Source organism: Apteryx rowi, unplaced genomic scaffold (assembly GCF_003343035.1).
Source record: "Apteryx rowi isolate R43461 unplaced genomic scaffold, aptRow1 scaffold_16, whole genome shotgun sequence".
NCBI classification, from domain to species: domain Eukaryota; kingdom Metazoa; phylum Chordata; class Aves; order Apterygiformes; family Apterygidae; genus Apteryx; species Apteryx rowi.
In genome coordinates, this window is record NW_020447863.1 from 4,927,851 (window position 1) to 4,941,490 (window position 13,640).

The window sequence follows — 13,640 nt, forward strand, 5'->3', positions numbered from 1 at the left end:
CCTCCTTCACGCGGTGCTTGAACCCCGCGGGAAGAGCTCCCACCGCCGTCCTGCCCGCCGCCCCGTTAACCGAGCCCCCGGTGGTCTTCCCTGCAGGTCCTGGGTGTGGGTTTGGGTCCCCAGGAGTGTTTGGGAAATCGCTGCTCCGTGAGCGAGCGCTTCGTAAATCCGCTCTCGGGACACCCGGGCAGGGAGCACCAAGTCTTTAAATGCTATTCACCGTACGAATGGAAACGGTGCTGGCACAGTCCCGTTGGTTCTGCAAATTAGCGCATAAATGCAGTAATTTGGAGCCAATTCGTTCAACAATATGCAACGGGGTAGAAGTTTTAAAGGTGATTAAACTTCCCACAAGTTTGGGGAGAACAGGTGGCAGAAGGAAAGACTGACAGACAAATAGGCATACCCTATCTTCTCTTCAGCTGGGGAAGGGCTGTAGCAGAAGCCAACGCTTCACTGTCCTTCAGAGACCCGGCATGGAAGAGACCGAGAGTCTGGGGGAAGCTTCAGCCCTCTCTCTCCTTAGACTCCAAAGTCAAATCTGTAAGAAAACAGACTTCATTCATTCAGGTCCTCATCTAACTGTTTGTTTTTATTCATCTACAACTTGAAAAATTAAGTAATTCAAGTGGAGAGCAGAAAGAAAAGCTCTGGATGAATAAGCTACCCAACTCCGCTGTTATGCATGGACACAAGAAGCAGAACATAATACCTCATTGACTGAAATTTTATCATTTAGGCAATGGGGCGAATCACAGTGAACAACACATTTGCAGAAACGTGTCTTGGCTTAGACACAAGTTGGGAGTCGAAAAGGTTCCCTGTGCACAAAACAGCAAGACAGCAGCCTGCTTTCTAGTTTGGAGCAGCTGACTGGCGCGGAGGTGCTCATGACTTCGGATATGCCGTCGCTGTCATGAGCGAGCAGGGTCGTCGGTCCCACACGCTCGGCAGAGTTGCCTTTGCTGAGGGGGGTCGCTCCTCTTCCCGGAGGAAAGCCAGCCGTTGCATCGCTCTTCCAAACGGCAATGAGAGAAAACAGCTAGAGACCGGGACACTGGTGGAGATGAACCTGCCGTCTGACCCAGGCAAACGGCCTATGAAATGTCACAAATCTTTGAGGTTTTTTTCTTTTTGAGTCGTATTTTTCCATCCCTTTCTCTGGGCACTGAACTAAGCGATGAGAATTCTTTAAACTTTACTGTCTTGATCCCGTGTGCTGGTGTTGGAGAGCAGATTTCGGGTAGGGACCATTCAGTCCTGTGTGCTGGAATCAGGAGCGGCAGAGCTGATTCGTGCTCATCTAATTCAATGCCGCGTCTTGCTTTGCACCGTCAGGAGCATAGAGATACAGATCGAAAGGTGCACGCACAGTCAAAGCAAGGGAGAAAAAACAAATATGTGGGAATATTTAAAAAATAGGGACAGGCCGAGCCTTTTAGCTCTGATTTCCTTTTTTTTTTTTCTGAACAATTAGAGGAAAAAACTGTCTATTTCTATGTTTAAATATTTTGCCAGCTGTAGCAAGTTCTATTCTTTTAAAATGCAAACAAAAAAGTAACAAAACCAACAGAAAGTTCTACTCTCTCTCTGACATAATCCCTAAAAGGCCTAGCTGGAAATATCCCAAAGTTGCTACTGGCAGCTTCATTAAGATACAGAACAAAACCCAGTGTCAACGCATCGGATTTCTTCCTGCAGAAGAGGGCTCCCATTAAGCTTCCACTCATAGAAACCATCCCCCCTTTTTTTGTACAATCCAGAACACCAAAGAATTTCTACAGCAGAAAATGAAAGAGAATTCATCTATTTTTAGGCAGCAGCTTAAGAAAAAGCAGAGGAAACTTGAGAAATGCAAGCAGTTACGGTCTAAGTGACAGTGTCTAGTGCTGGCAACCCAAAGTTAAAAAGCAGGAATGTGTCCACCCTCACCCACTTTTTGGACCACTCTCTCCCTAATTTCTCCCTCTTGGAGCTCTCTCAAATTCTCCCTTGTTCATTCCCCAGCAAAGTCTCTCTCTTGGAGGGTCTAGTCCAGCCTCCTGCCCAGAGCAGGGCTGGCTTCAAAGCCACGTTGGCTGCTACAGGCTGAGTTTTGGAGCTCTCCAAGGATGGAGATGTCACCACCACTCCAGTCCCTGTCCTGGGGCTGCACCCAGAAAGAATTTTTTTGTGTATCTAATGGGAATTTCCCTAGCTGCAACTCATGCTCATGGCTTCTTGGCCTCTGCACCCCTGAGAAGAGCCTGGCTCCGTCCAGCCTGGAGCACCCCGTGGGTGCTGGAGGATCTCCTGGCAGTTTCCTTCTTGCCCTCTGCTCCCTTCCCCACGTGCGGTTTGGGTCTCTCTCCTGTCCTTGGGTTTCTCACAGGAATTCGGGGGTCCTGGTGCGGTACAGCGCAGGAGGCAGCTGCTGTGCCGAGCTCCTTCAGCTCATTAGATCCAGCGAGACGTCTTTGCTTCGTGCTAGGAGAAAAGTCACGCGAGCTAGACAGACTGTTCTCCATCGCTTCTCCATGGCAACAGGCCTCCAGAGACGCACGTAGGCAAACAGGCCACAGAGGCAGGGAGCACCGTCGTCCCTCCGACCGTGCCCCAGCCTCTGCTCATGGGCCTCTCCCTGCTGAGCTCCCTAGATCATAAGGGAGCACACCCGAAACACTTCAAAAATCATCATAATTTGCCAGAGGAATGCTGCCCTCCTTCTGCCTGTAGAGATGAAACATCTCAAAGCCCAAGACAGGCAAAATTCATCCTAGCCAGTGACAATTTTTATCTATATGAATGTGTCAGACTTGAAAAATCCAGTATCTCAGCGTCCTGTCAAAGCAAAAAGCACATATCTGTCCAGTAGGAAACCCACAGTCTTAGATCTGGTTAGATCCAGGGTTTAGATCAGGCCTAGTTGAGACGAGACTCATTTCTCAGGCTTTAAGAATATGGTCTTTTTACATTTAGAAAAGTCAGTTTTGTCTAAACAAGGAAAAGAGCTTGCATTCTGATAATGTAAATGTAAAAAGACAGTCAGGCAAGCCAAAAATGGTTTCAGGAACGACCTGCAAAAGGCAAAGGCAAAAAATAATAAATACTTTTTTAAACACAGCAAGGCACAGGAAGCCCGCTGGAGAGCCTGGAGAGCCAGAAGTTGGCCAAGATGTAACAGGAGCGTTCCTACTAGATAAGGCCAGAACAGAAAAACAAAGTGAATATTTTGCATCTGTAGTCAGTGAGGAAAAGCTTAGAGAAGTTCCTCTGCCAGAATTCTTCTTTATATGGACATGGCATAGGATTTGGCTCATGCTTAAGTGTCAGCAGAAGAATAGACAAACCAAAGCGTGCAAATTCACCAGGCTGAGACGGCGTTCGCTTGGGTTTTCCTTGAATGGAATAATGCCTCATAAATCTGTTACGAGTCTTTAAAGGAGTCAATGAGCATATGGTATCGTCTACCTGGGTTCCTAAAAGGTCTTTCACAAAAGTCTCTTGCAGAAATGCGGCTGCAATGGGATAAAAGGAAAGGGCTTGAAATGGATATTTAACTGGTAGTTAAAGGATTTCGCAAAGAGTGGCTATCAACAGCTGGGTTCCTAAATGGAGGGAGGTCTTGAATGGAGCCCCACGGGGACCAGTGGTGGGGCCTGCACACTTCAGCATATCCATAAATAGTCTTGAAAAGGAATTGAAAGATGGGGTGACAAAGCTTGCTGATGATCCTAAGATATTCAGGGTCATAAATACACGAGATGCTGTAAAGAATTGAACAAGGCTCTCATGACAGTGAATAACTAGGTAATATAATGGCTGAGGACATCCAGTGCAGATAATTACACAGATAAACACACTGAAGAAAAACAAACCTAAATTTAGTGCCACAGTACTGGGCTCTGCCCTGATCCTTATCCACAGAAATGAGCTCTTTCTCTCCCAGGTTTGTCTGAATATCATCCCCACCCAAGTTGCATTTGTGCGTCACGCACCAGTCGCTGGCTTCGGTTGGAGTCCAGACGCAGACAGCTAGCAGAAAGGGGCTCAGCGGTGTGGCGAGAAGCTGACGTGTGGAGGCCGCAGGAGAAGGGGGGCTGGGACGACTGGCTCGGACAGAGATGTTTTAGCGTCCTGCCCTCTGCTCCCACCATTCTGCACAAAACATCTGCCCCAAGTGTGGTGAAAAAGGAGGGACAAAGCACCAACCTGAAAAGAAGAGTCAAATTGATGTGCTAATGTCCATAAATGGAATGTCCCGATTCAGCTCTTCTGACATGCCCCAACAGCCCAGAGAGACAGTGATGAAACTAAGGTGGTGGGGGAACATTAGCAACCCAGGGTGGGAGCTGGATCCATGCTCTGGTGGTCACTGGGGCTTCCCTTCTTTCTTTGCCTTCCGAGTTTCACAATCATAGGAAGATTGGATGGGACCTCCAGAGGGCTCTGCTCCAGCTGCCAGCTCCAGGCAGGGCTCACACCAAGGCTAGTCCCTTGGGCTTTCCACTTGAGGCACTTGAGGTGGAGCTTAGTGAGTTTGGGGGACCTGGAGTTTCTCATTTCTAAAGTGCTGACATCAGTAGTAGCTAGAGGATCTTTCAGGGTTTAATCTGTGAAGCAATGCTTGAGGGCAACGGGTATTATTTTATGTCCAACCACACTGAGAATCTCAAGGTCTCCCGGGTACCAGGAGGTGACTCTGAAATATCAGCTAGCCACCTCCCTGCTCAGCCAATTTAGTCACTTCAAGATGTTCCCCATTGAATTGATCGATTAGAAACTCACTCTAATGAGACACTATAAGAAAATAACTTTCCCAATACTGGCATAATTAAAATTAGGCAATACATCATGGGAGCAATATCAATAGCTAACATGTTGGAGTTAGCCAAGAACTAGGGTTTTGCTTTGAGTGGATTCATTTGGACAGGGCCATTCGAAAATGGCCAAGTGCTCAGCATCAGAAAATCAGGCCTTGTTCAAACACAGTCCCAAACAGCACCGATCACTTGAAGAGCTTTTCTGAACCAGCTACAATATGGAGCAGTCAGACCTGACATTAGGCCAATTCACCACCTGCTATTTTTAGTAAAAGGCCTAATCAGTAATTATCAGGGCTGGATACAGCCTCTCAGCCTTCCTTTCTGTTCTGTGACACATACCAGGGCAGAAGCAGCCCAGATCCAAACTGAAGATTTAGAAGACGGGCCCTATGCTTAGCTGGGGATGGAGAACATGGAAAAGCAAAGCCTTTCTATCCCAAATTTGGAAAAAAAACAAGCCTTCACATGAGGAAGGTCTTGGAGCTTCACTTCCCATCCATAGTCGTAGTTTGGGGGGAACTCAAAGGCTGGTGCACCTCCTTCTCCTCCTCCCACCCAGTCCTCCAGCCTGGGACACTTGCCTGCCCACCCTGCGCAGACATCGGCCCTTTGGGGGCGAGCGCAGTGGCCTGTTAACGGCACACACCACCTGCGCTCAGGGCATGGCCCTTAGCCCTGCATCCAGCGAAGCGCAGCTCGGAGGTGCAGTGCACGCTGGGCTTGTCTTCTCACACCAGGGGATTGCCCAGGCGCAGGCTACCAGGCACCTGAACACCAGCAGCAGAGCCCTTCGTCAGCCCTTGCTGGGTTTCCAGACTGGCTCAGATGATGACTCAGGACAGGAGCTCTTCCAAGACCGATTCAGCAGCAGCAGCCTGGCTTTTCACTGGGAGACTCCCATATCAGCCCTGAATTGGCCTGGGTCTGGCCAGCTTTGCAAGCACAACCAGAGCTGACTTTGCTGTCATTCGGAGCAAGGGGGAGATGACRAGGCTCCAGGATTTATTTTGCCTTCTTACCCACAAGCAGTTGCCCTTCTTACCTTCTCTGAGCAGTCACTAAAGACGGGCAGGATGGGCTTCAGCTTGGCACCTCCATGAAACGACACCTCTGGCCAGACGATGCCTTTCCCTGCTCCCGCTGCACTGCAGCACCAGCGCTGGCACAGCCTGTCCCTAGTGGGAGGCATCACACTACTTAAAGAAAATTATGTTGCTGGCCTTTTCATTATGTTGCCCAGCAAATGTTCCCATGAAATATAGGCCTAATTATCTACCCACATTCAGATTACTCGAAGATGCAATTTTCTGCTACTCTGTGGAGTTTGCTTTCCTTCTGTGGGTCCCACAATTGAAATACACTCAATTAGCTATTACTCTGCTGGCTGAAATCTTGAGCTGTCTTCCTGACAAGGCTGCTTCATCCGGGTCTACCTGGCATTACAAAAGCCAGACAACACAAGCTCACATGCAAGTCCTGTCAGGATTGAGGGCTTGCGATGGGAAGCACTGAACAAGCCTATCTTAAAATATGGCCCCAGAAAGCTAAAATCACCTTCTAATTACAAACCATACCTGGCACCAGGTAGGCTGGATTGGACCCAGTCCATGCACAACCCTCATTAATATGCATGCACACCCATTCATATAATAATAATAGTAATGATACAGCCTGAGCACTTAAAGGAGCACAAGTTGGAGCATCCCAGATGAGCGTGTCCAACCCCATCACATAATCCCTTCCATCCTTTCCCAAATCCTTTCCCAAGCTCCATCTTGAACACAGCCAGCAGTGTTTCTCACCACTCCTTCCTACCACCCGCACTCCCAGCCATGGTCCCACTCTCTCTTTTGTGCTAGCAAAAAGCCTTTGCTCTTCACTGCCAAGTTCATTTGCCACCCATTTACTGAGCCCATGCGAAGGGCTGGGACCATAGTGGTGGTCGGAGGCAAGCTAACCTCCCCCAGCAGCTCATGGACCTGTGTCGGGGCCAGCTGGGCGCACACAGCAGGCGCCCTGCCTTGCCCAACCCCAGAGGGATGCATGAGCCACATCATGCCTCATCGCAGCGTTGACTGCAAATTTCTACAGGCTGATGCTATCACCAGAGGAATTCGCAGTAATGTTGGCACTGGCCAGTATCAGGCAACTGTGCACAAAGTCTGTGATGTTCAAAATCAAAACAGGCAAGAGGAGCTGCCAAAGACCCCAGGTGACAGGACCATCACTGGCACATGAGGCTGCTACAGGCTGAGTCCATTGCTCGGGTGGGACTGTCTCAAAAGCATGGTCCTAGATCCCTGCAAGGGAAATCACTCTGTCCAGAAGAGGAGTTCGGATGAGACATCTCATCTCTGACACAGTGTAATATTATTTTCCTCTTCTTTTTTTAAAATGATACATCAGGTGGAAATAAGCAAAAGGAATCTGACAGTCAGAAGAGCCTTGGCTATAGCAGGAGGGAGGATTTGAACAGGACGCACTTTGTTCCTGACAGCTAACTTAGTGCTTTCACACTGACACAAGTCAGTCACTCAGAATAAATTGCAATAAATAAAACCAAGCAATGTAACAAAGGAAATAGCAGCGTAGATATCTGATATAGGGAAAATATTCCTCAACTCCTCCACTGTGCCGTCACTGAAATGTGGAAGCGCTGGTGGGAACGACCTCTGGAGGTCTCCGATCCTGCCACCTGCTCAAAGCAGGACTGTCACCTACACTACAGATTGGCCACAGCTTTGTCCAGCCATGTTGGGGCATCCTCCCAGGATGGGGCTCCCCGCCAGGGTGACACCCTCCAGGGGACTGGAAGCTGCTTTTGCACCTACCAGTGACAGGTTTTACTCCCATGGTCCTCCAGCCTCGACAGGAGCCATCAGCAGCCTTGGAGGTGCCAGATTTGGCCCTAACAATGGAGGTTCCTCAAGGACGGGAGTCCCGAAACAGCCTCCAGAGCAGGTCTGGTGCTGATTGATTGCTCAGTGATTCAGTGATTACTCAGTTTTTGCTCCATCCACATCTCAGTACTTCATCGTCTGGCAAAATAACAGTCCGACTTTGTCTTGACATTGATGCTGCATAGAAAAGTTCAAGTTTCAGGTGCCTGCGTTATATTTAAGATTGAAGAAAAATCTGATGTTAAAAAAAGAGTTTGCATGAACACGTCCCTGTAACCACCTCAGTCTGAAACTCTGCTCCAATCTGATCCTGCACCATGTCCAGCTCTTGTTGTATCTAAGCATGCTGTGCACTGAAATAAAACCATTTCCATCTGTCTTGTATGTTTGCTATTACTGTTGGCAAAGCTGGAAACGCAGCATCCCCGCTCTGCACGGCACCGGGCGCAGCAGCTCACTCCCGCACAGTTGCTTCAGCCTGTCATGAGCCTGAGCTGCACGCGGGGACTGATCCTGCGTAGAGCGAGGCCGAGGAGCAAGGGGAAGAACAAGTAGAAATGCACAGGGAAGGTGACTTGAAGGTCAGCTGGAGGAAGATATGGGATGTATTCACACTTTCCCTCTTGCTGGATGGAAGGAAACTATTTGTGATGGTTGTGACAGAAGGAGTGAGAAGATGAAAGGGCGGCAAGGAAAAGAGAAGAGCTGAGCTTTGCTGGTGTGTGTGTGTGTGTGTGTGTGCATCCAGGTGTTTTCATGGCTCTTTTCTACAGCCCAGAGCATGTGCTGACATCCGTGCTCACGTCAAGAAGCAGCTCTGAGCAATGTGGGGAGATTCATGCAGGAGCAGAAGGGCTGCAGCCAAATTCAGGGCCATCAGCAGCCCCTGGCTTGGTGAGAATGTGGCAAAATAGGCGGCTTCTGCGCTGCCCTTAGAAGTTTGTAGCAAACCCTGGATAGATGCTGAGTGCAATTCTGCGGGGGGCTGGCTTGGGAGGGGCAGCAGCTGGGCATGTCTCCATTCTGCAGAAGAGGACCTGGATGCAGAAAAGGACCTGGGTGCTACTGCACATCTTACGTTGAACAGGAGCCAACAGTGTTATGCTTGTGCGGAAAAGGTGAAGGTCACGATTTGAGAAATAGAACAGAAATGCGCCATCGCATGCAGCCTGCACAGGCTGGGTAAGACACGAGTTGGAGTATTTGGCCTAGTTCTGGCTATGGCATTTCAGGGGGGATTTGGGCCAGCTGGGGAGGGCCCAGAGGGATCTGCGAGGGGTCAGTGTGGCCTGGGAGCAGAGTCAAAGAGGGATAGATTCACTCCAGAGAAAGGAAGACTGGGGGGAAGCCACAGCAACACTTCAAATAAATACATAAAAGGCTGAAGGAAGTAATAGGATGAGAAGCAATAGCATTAAACTGTGGAGGAGAAATTCATGTTGGACATAAAGAAAAAATTTTTAATGCTAAGGACAGCGAGGCACTGAAAAAGCCTGTCGGGGAGATCAGAGACACTCCAGCATGGGAAAAACAGGTCATACGCAGCATCCGGAGCGACACAGATGGAGCAGAGCCTCTCTCCGGTCGTCGGGTCAGACCAGATGGTCTCAGCACATCTGCTGCAGCCTGCTCCAGAGGAATGTAGAGAGGAAAATTGGCCGTCCTTTGAGAAGAATTTGCAATAGGGCAAAAAAGCTATTATTGTACAGTGAAGAAAATGTAACTTTGGCTAAAAGCCCATCCTCTAACTCGAAAACCTGAAAACAGCAATTGAAAACAAAAAAGCAACATATAAGAACAGGAAGAAAATAACAGCTATCAGTCAATGCACAGCAATCATCACAGTGCGTGATGAAGCACAAGCATTTATAGCGGAAGGTAAATGGACAGAGGAAAATCCATGGCTGGCAAAACCACAGACAGAAAGAAGCTGTCTTCTAAATATATTCGAAACAAAAGAAATGTTAATGATTTCACAGCTCCGGTTCATAAACCTAGAGAAGCACAAAATGATTTTGGTTGCGAAGAACCTCTGGGGGGTCTCTGGTGCAACCTCCTGCTCAGAGCAGGGCTGGTGCTCAGGGGTTGTCCAGACAAATTTTGAAAATCTCCAAAGATGGAGATGCCCCGGCATTTCTAGATGAGGGGGTACACCTGCTACAAAGGCAGCACTCGAAATTTCTCTTCTGCGTTTAGAAAGCAGCAGAAGGATGGGAAATGTAAGGTATGAGGATGATGAAATACTCTGTGGTCCACTAGCAACAAACCAAGAGCATCTCAGATAACATCTGCAGGGTTTATAAATCAGCCGATCCAGCTAATTTGCACCTAAGGGCCCTCAAGCGGTGCGCTGAGAGGAGCTGTGTTCCCTCATTTCTGAAAAGCTTGAAGCCTGGGGAGACGCCAAGCTTGGCAGGAGGCTAACGCTGCGCTCGGCGGGGGGAACGGGCGCCCTGGTTAACAACAGGCCAGGCCAGCCTGACATTGGGATTGAATAATGGAGAAGCACGCCCAGGATTCAATTAATATAGAATTTAAAGATTAAAAATATACCCATCCGTGTGGCCTAATGGAAAATGTCTTGTCAAATGAACCTCATTTCATCCACTGAGGAAATTACAAGTTTGTAGATAAAGGTTACTGTGCAGCCATTATTTGCTTAGCTTTTGGCAATGTGTTTGACTTAATATCAGATGACACCCTAATTACAAATTTAGCGCTATACAATCTCAATAAAGGCCCGCACTAAATGGATGGCGGGCCGCTAACCCATCTCCAAAACAAGGAGTCCTCAGTGAATAGAGATGATTGAGAGGAATGCTGCAGGAGTCGGTCGCAGCCTGACACTAATCAATGTTTTCCTCATTGATTGAGAAACGCGCACAAAACACAGCTGATATAAATTATACAGCTGCCGCCAGCAGAACTGGCAGCGAGTATGTACGACCGAGGAGCTAGACTGAGCAACCGGGATCTTCTCGGTGCGCAGACCCTCTTCAACTCGGCAGCACGAAAACAGGGCAGCTTTCAAACAGGTGCAAGAGAAATGTCTCATCCCAGAAGGTCGCGATGGAAAGAAAAAACCCCTAGACGTCATCACGGGAAGGTCGTTCAGCGGGACTTGCTTTTGCAGGGCTCCGATAAGCAAAACGAACCCGTCGCAGCCCGATTTCGCTCCTCGGGGGTAGCTGCGCGGCCTCGACGTGGCGCAAGCGGGGCGCCCTCCTCGAAGGCGCTGGGAAGGGGAGGCCGCGCGGGGCCACAGCCGCCGGGAAAGGCTCCGCTCTGCCTGTGTTTTGAGCTCGATCCACCACGTCGCGGGAGCCTGCGACGTGCCCTAGTTTGGCAAAGCGAAGCTCTGCCTCGGCGTGGCCCTGCGGGGTCCACGTGCGCGGGAGGGAAAGCGGCGGCCTCGCAGGGTGAGCAAGCGCCCGCCGCCTCGCGGGAACGGCTCCCCGGGGCCCGCGCCGCCTGCACGCGTGGCGGCTGCTTCCCTGCGGATCTGCACACGCGACCCGGGGGCAGATTTTGGGGAGGAGGGAGCAGGGCCGCGCGCAGGGCCGCTGGGGATGGGGCCGCTCCGCGGGGACGTGCCGGCCCTTTCGTGCCGGGGCTGGAGCGCCGCTTTGCCGCCTGCTTCCCATCTGCTGAGCAAAACCGGCAGCTCCCAGCGCAGGGCAGAGGCGGCCGGTGGCTCCCGGGATGCTCTGGGCCGCTTTGACCCCCGGGGCTGCCCGCAAGCCCAGCTCAAGCTTTGTGGCTGGCCAAATCCTGCTCCGGCAAACTAGCAGCAACGGCAGCTCGCGCCTCTACAAGCCCCGTCCGGCTCGGCTCCGGTGCTGGGCAGCTTGGCGTCACGGAGACGAGCTGCTCCGATGCCCCGGCTCCAGCCTTGCTCCCCCGTGGCCCCAGGATGCACCTGGGCCACCTGCAAACCTGCCAAAATCCCTGTGGCTCCGGCAGGGATGAGCGGCGAGGCCCTGCGGTGACCTCAACCCTGGCGGACGCATCCGCCTCGACCTTCCCGAGCGACCTGGTGGCAGCAGCAGCCGCCGCCGCGCTGAGCGCACGTGGGCCAGGGCTCGCAGACCACGCACCGCCAGCCAGGTGACATTTGAAGTCACCCTTCACTGGCAACCCTTAAAGACCCCCCCCCTTGCCAAAAATCAGTTCCCAAAAGTAGATGCTGCCTAGAAACCCCCCTCTGGTGCCCTCTTGGCGCCCCGTGGTCCATCCCACGCAGCCACCTCCGAGCGGGGCCTTGGGGGAGAGCGGTGGCTTTTCCGGCTCTGTCTCCGGTGCTGTGCCGCCTCCGGAGAGTCGTTTCCGCACCTCTCCCCCACCGTCGTACACGGGATGCGATGGCATTTAGCCGCCCCGCGGAAGGACGGTTTGGCAGCCCGCGGCCGGCACGGCCACTCTTCCTCGCCGCCCTCTCCCGCCTCCGTACCCCCAAAACCCCGGGAACCAGGGCAGCTGCACCAGCCCCTGAGCAAACACGTCAAACACAGCTCTGCTTTCACCCGCCTTTTGTGGATTTGAAGCACAAATAGCACCTGCAGTGAAGCGTTGGTGTTGGCACCCGGCTGGTGATGATACCTGCCTGGCGCCAGGCACCCACCCTCGGGCCGTGGTGGCCCCCGGACCCAGCGCGGTGCCAGTCCAGAGCCACCGCCGACCCAAATGTCACCTCCAGCCGATGAACCCGCTTGCGCTTCCTGGTGCTGTCCTGAACCCCCTGACAGCACCAGATTTAATTAAGAGCCGTCCCTGCGGCGAGCAGTGGCGATGGGCCCACTGCCGACTGCCGGCAGAAGCACCACGGCCCCGCTCACGCCCTCCACGGTGGGTTTTTCCAGGCTGAGTGGGCAGCGGGCCGGTTGCCACCAAAAGCCACGTCAGAAAAAATCCCATTTATCGCGCATCACGTTAGAAACCCCGCTGCCTCGGGGCCCGGCTCCTCCGGCGGCACTGGAGGGGAGGCCCCCGGCGGCACCCGTGGGAGAGATGACGACGTGCTGGATTCCCCATCTGCTGGTTGGGCTTGTTGCGGGAACAGGCTCCGCATCCCCTTCCTCTCCGAGGCAAAACCAACTCGCCTGCTCCAGCAACCCCAATCGGTTCAGCTTCTGGTCAGACTTTACCTTCGAGGTGACGTGACGCCTCCCTACAGAAAGCGCAGTGAGAGCAGGCAGATTCCCAGTCTCGGCCAGCGCCGACGGGGCCAGCGAAGCCCGGCAGCTGGGTGGCCCAGACCAGGAGGGCCGGGCCAGGCGGATTCAGATGCGGAGAAGGGCTCAGACCACCTTCTCCGGCTCCGTTTCTAGCAGAGAGCCAGGCCTGCCAAGGCACGATCCAGGACCGACTCCAGAGCACGCGGTCAGGCTGCCAAGTGGGATAAGGGACCATTTTTAAAATTCCCAAACAACCCCCCCCTTATGGAAATACACTTGCAAGTGCAAGAACATGGGGATGCACCTAGGTGCGATCCTCTTCCTCAGGAAAAAGACCTTTTGCATCTAAGCGCAGGACAGGGAGGTCACCGACAACGCAGGTCCCAGCGGAGCTAGGCTGCACCACCAACAGTACTCATGTCACACAGCCAGGGAGCGAGGTGCACCACGGCCAGCAGGAAAGAGAGCGGGGAAACAATTTTGCTTTGAAAAAAACCGTACAGCAACTGTTCTACACTCCTCTGCAGAGACTGCTTCAATACCCAGAGCTCAGCTGTGGAGGCTACAGCTAGGAAGGAAAGTTGTGATAAATTATTTAGAACAGACTTTTAATCTCGTACCAATTTTTTTTTTTTTAATCTTCCCAGGTCTGAACTAAGTGCTATTTCCCAGTGCAAAAGGGCATAAAGCAAATACAGCGGCTCTAATTAGCACACCCAGGAGCCCAGGATTTTTATTTTCTGCAACTCCTGCAACCTATG